The 5335-nt window shown below is 40.1% G+C and overlaps 1 long non-coding RNA gene across 1 annotated transcript; it reads left to right on the top strand.

Moving 5' to 3' along the window:
• Nucleotides 1-1530: 1530 nt before the first annotated feature.
• Nucleotides 1531-4716, top strand: LOC108260412 (uncharacterized). Its single transcript, XR_001811140.3, has 2 exons — nt 1531-3339; nt 3549-4716. It is a non-coding gene; the product is annotated as an uncharacterized LOC108260412 (long non-coding RNA).
• Nucleotides 4717-5335: the final 619 nt, after the last annotated feature.

Below are 5335 nucleotides of genomic sequence, written 5' to 3'. Positions count from 1 at the left end.
AACGTTCATGAAACGCAAATGTTTCCCACATATAGGCTATTCAGTAAGCTTCCTATGGTTTTACTGCGTTCCAGCTTCTAAAATGATGCTCACAATATTCATTAAACATCAAAACTGGTAAGATTTTAGACAGTTGTTATAAGCTATGAGTATATAGGTACGTAATGTGTAAAAACTAGTATAAAATTCCTGTGCCATTCAGTTCATGCAACATTACTTAGGCTACACAATTGATAGATTTTGTCAGCCTATATTATATTATATTATATTATCAAAATCCAAATCAGCTTTACTGGCCAAATATGTCGGAGTGTACAAGGAACTTCGTGCGGGTTTAAAGTGTTCCTACAGTGCATACTTACACACTTACACATACAAGAGGTACGCTATTGTGCTGGTCTTAAACAAGATATAGATTGTTACAAAACCCAGTCTGTACAGGATTTCGCCGAGTTTTTTTTTGTGTGTGTGTGATTGTTGCATGTGAGTGTGATTGATTTTGTTGCGTTTTTTTTTTTCTTTCCAAAAAGAGTTTTTGTGCTCGAATTGATGAAATCGCAATCGCACGACATTGTTGTGCATGGTCTTTCGCAGTGGTGTTTGTTGACAAAAGTAAAACCTTCTAACTGTAGCTCGAAGAAGCTTTGGCTGAATGCGTGTTGTGATGATGTCACACGGCATGTTGTGATGATGTCACGTGACGCATCTTGGCCCAAAATTTGTCAATTTTGCGTTCATTTCCGTGATCGGAAAAACCTGGAGGGACTGAAAAACCTAACGACGGCTTCGCACACCACAGTTTACACAATCTAAAAGACCACTCAGACACACCCTGGCACACGACAGTAAAGTGATATTACAGTCTAGTTTGTTAGAAAAAGTATATGTGTTGCATAATAAATAAGTATATTGGACATGGTCTTGGCATTGCACGTGAGTGTGATATTGCAAGGGAAAGGGAAAAGAGGTGTAGTTATATTATATATTGCATCAAAGAAAACCTAAACACTGCATGCACCGCGTTAAATGTGTAACTTAGCGAGTCACATGCTACTGAAGTATAAACTCCTGTCAATCAGACAGGAAGAGGAGTGATGAGGACTACATTGCCCGCTCAGTCTCGCGTCATGCGGCGGAGGGCTTTCATCATGAGGGCATTGTGGGAGTTGCAGTGTGAGTGATTTGGCCCGGACACTGCGGTGGCAGGAGGACCGCTGGGTGAAACATCAGGGCGGAGCTTCATCTGCCTGCCAGATGGATGCCTTGTGAACTTAAAGGCAAAGTAATCAAGTTGAACATAAATCGCTACACCCAGCCTCATATCGGACGCCACCATACGTCCAGGAGCGCAGTTAGCCCTCCTCTGACCAGACAAACATGGCGTGCTCGACGAGGCGGTAGATAGAAAAGTAAACTGTCTACATCTCCCGAGAGGTCTCTGTAAATCTGTGAGGCAAGTGCATTGATCTGTTTGGGGATATATATATATATATATATATATATATATATATATATATATATATATATATATATATATATATATATATATATATATTTCTGTCGGGGTCAGATAAGCTTGATGAAGTGTGAGCTGCGGCGCGGTGCTGCAGCTCTGCACGGATAGGATTTTCCTAAATGATGACACTCTTTAACATGGAGACTAATAGATACTTTATGTCGTCGCGTCTTTTCGGTTATTTTGTTGTTGTTTTTCCCCCGCAGTAGTGTAAATTCAAAGCGCAAAGGGAATGTGTAGACCCGCTGGATTTATTGCCACACTATGGTGTAACAAATAAACCTGCACGTTTTATAGAGGACAATTCATACGAACGATTAGGTTAGATATGGGATATAACATAGAATGAATAAATTAACTTATATTTATCTGCTGTCGCGCAAGTCACTACAGGATATATATATATATATATATATATATATATATATATATATATATATATATATACACACACACACACACAGCGTTTTTACATTAATAAAGAATTAGTTTTAAAACAGTTTTTACTGACAAAAGTAAGTGCTACAAAATAATAGTAATATTAATAATAATAATTTCCAGACATGATTCCCTCCGGATCACAAATTACCGCCTGTTCTATTTCCCCTTTAAGAGCGCGAGCTCGGCATAGGAGGCGGGGTCAAAACCCAGCGACTGCATTCCAGCCAATCAAAGCCGCCGACCTCTACAGCTAGGCGTCCGATTACGAAAAGGGGGAAGGGGAGGTGCTTGGTGCACGTGAGAGACTGAGACGTGAGCGCGGTTTCTATGGCAACCGTTCGTCTTGACCTCCATGTCCCCCGTGCTCGTCAGGGAAGGCCGGTTTCCATGGAAACGATCGTATCTCTGCGCGCGGCTCGCTTCCCGTAAAGTGATCTGGTCGGAAAGCGGCCCGTTCTTCCAGAGTGTGTCGGAAAATTATAAAGAGGGCGAGAGAGAGAGAGGGAGAGAGAGAGAGAGAGAGAGAGAAGATGGCGTTTGAGATACAAGGCTATTAAAAAGCTCACATTAACCTCACAGACTGCTCTCGCGCGCTGTTGTGTGCGTATTGAGGTGCAGGGCGTGTGTGAAAGCGCCTGAGGAACTGAGAGTGCGAGCTCTCCACCACAAATACGCCCCAGACTGTGAAAATGCTCAATTTATATATGTTACATACTGTAAGTCCGGGGGAAATGAACGAACCTTATGTTTGTCCATCATTTAAAGGGACGCAGTATAGTTTAATATTAAATCACACTTTTTTGTTTTTATACCAACAAAAAAAAAGAAACACACTTCCTCAAGACCGTACAAACTTATTGAACTGATTCTAGTTATTTATTTTGTGTGTGTGTGTGTGTGTGTGTGTGTGTGTGTGTGAATGTTTTAAATCTGCTTTGTTTTTACTAGGCTTGTTATCAGGAAAACGTCATTTTTGTCTTTAGCCCCGCCCCTTTCCTACCACATAAAGTGTCATATCCACATCTGCTTAAAATCCTCTTTCAAATTTTAGTGTTCTGCAGATGTGCAAATGTTTTTTCAATCGCAGGAACTTTGGTCTGATTTTTCTTTCAGCTCGATAACACAACAGTCTGTCTTCCTTTTATTTTGCTTTTGTATTGTTATGCTCTTCAGCCCACATGTTCGCAGCAGCCACACTCGCTGAGGAGGAGCACTGCATATGCTCAGGATCTGAATATGGGCTATATAATCTGTTTATGAGGCTGAAGGAATAAAACACCCTGTAACAGGGTGTGCTGTTACAGGAAAGTAATCAACTACAGTAATGTGATGTGAAGAGTCAGGGCCAGTACCATCCCTAAGTGAATTATTTTCCAATAACGGTATGTTCCAAATGTTTTATTCCTCTTTTACCACAGCAACATGTCTTAAATTATTAAAGAATGACACGTCATACTTTTAGCTGTTTATAGTTACAGTTAAAGGTAGGAAATCTGTGAAACAAGACAGTTCCTGTTATCATTTACGTTATAGCAGCTTTAAACAGTTTCTCACCAGCATTTCTTTTTTTCCCTTCTTCTCTGTCTTGAAGTAAATATGACAGAAAAAATGCAGTTCTGTTACTGAGAAACTGGAAAGACTCGTGGCGGGAAACGTACTGGCTGTTACAACTCGCTGACACCTGAGACTCCTTCCAGAAACGTTAAATAAATGTCCCCTTACAGAAAGTTTCACCCTATCAGTGATGACATGTTTTTATTAGATAACAACAAACATATGTTTATGATTAGTTAGATTATGAGCAGTGTCCAATGTACAAGCAGTGTAGAAACAGTAATATATTAGAACATGATCGTTATTGTCAGAGCTGCTGTTATAGAAAACGAATCAACACTTTCTGACCAATCAGAATAGGGAATTCAACAGTGCTGTGGTATAAGCATCTTTAATATGTTGGCCTCCATCTCTTTTCATGTTAACTGAGGAAACATGGAGGCGCGAGGACGTTGTTCTGTTCTCTTACTGATTTGAAAAAGCAACATTAAACATTTTTCACCAGGATGCTAGTGTGAGAGGCTTACGTCCAGGGACATTATTTCTAATCTCATATTTGAGGTTTAGAATAACAACGGACGTAGCGTTGTTAGCTAGTGCATAACATCACTCGCTGTCTCCCTCTCTGTTTTGCTTCCTCTGCTCTCTCTTCAGTTTCCTTCTAGGAGCTTTATCTGGGATCTCGACTTCCTGTGACCTGTCGAGACTCATCTGCATACCATGGGCTCTGCGTCTGTCGGTGCGCGTGCGTGCGTGCGTGCGTGCGTGTGTGTGTGTGTGTGTGTGTGTGTGTTGGGGGGGGGGGGGGGGGGGTGTAATTGGTAGAGATGCGGAGAATGGAAGAAAGGGGGAGCTGTATCTCTCTCTCGCAAACACACACACACATACACACACACGCAGACAGCAGAGCTTTATGTTTCAAGCCTAGCCAAATTTTCTTAGCACACATTTTTTTTTAAATTACGGCGTTATTTTGGGTAGGTTTATATACTAGATCTCCATTTCTCATTCGTCAGTATGCTATATAAAATATATTCCCTTTAAATGAAATTAAGAATCACAATTAAAAGTGTATGATAAAATATGTATGTCTATTTCAATGGAAGTACTGGGAAAAAAAAATTCCATTCTAGTTCACTCCTTGTCTGAATGTGCAATGTTACTGCATGTGGTACATAACCTACCAATAAAAATACTGTAACTCATGAATGGATTCTGGTTTTATTATTTTTTTTTTTGTGCTCATAGCTGTAAAATAATTCTGATCATTACCTTGCCAAAAACAGTGTAAGGAAGACATGTATGCAGTTAAGCTTTCTCTCTAAACAAAGCCTTTCATAGGGCAATACTTAATAGATAGTTTTTTCAAAGATATCTTTGTATTTAAATTTCTTTGCATTATAAAATATTAAAATATCTTAATATTCAATCCTGAAGGCAAAAGCAGACACATCACACACCACGGTGTTGTGATAACAAACTCTCTGAAATCCTTGTGTGCTTACGTCATTGCTCACTTTGTCCTCTCTCAAATCCTTCCGTGCGCTTGCTTCTTCTTCACTTAGCGCCTTTTCTTCCCCCATGTTCAACACCGAGCGCTCAGGCTCGCCCACACGCAGCAATGCTTAGTCTAATTTATGCCGACCTGAGGAAAAGATAAACGTCTCCTCAAACGCAATTTTGTGAAGGTAAAACCACGTCATTTGTACATTTTGAGGGGTTCATAAATTACACAAAGCAGTATTTCACTTCTGATGCTGATGAAAGTGCTATAACGCATACCTCGATAGGAAACCGTATGCCAACATAGTAGGGAACTATAAA

This window comes from Ictalurus punctatus, chromosome 28, assembly GCF_001660625.3.
Source record: "Ictalurus punctatus breed USDA103 chromosome 28, Coco_2.0, whole genome shotgun sequence".
Classification (NCBI taxonomy): domain Eukaryota; kingdom Metazoa; phylum Chordata; class Actinopteri; order Siluriformes; family Ictaluridae; genus Ictalurus; species Ictalurus punctatus.
This window is presented reverse-complemented; position numbering and strand designations above follow the sequence as displayed.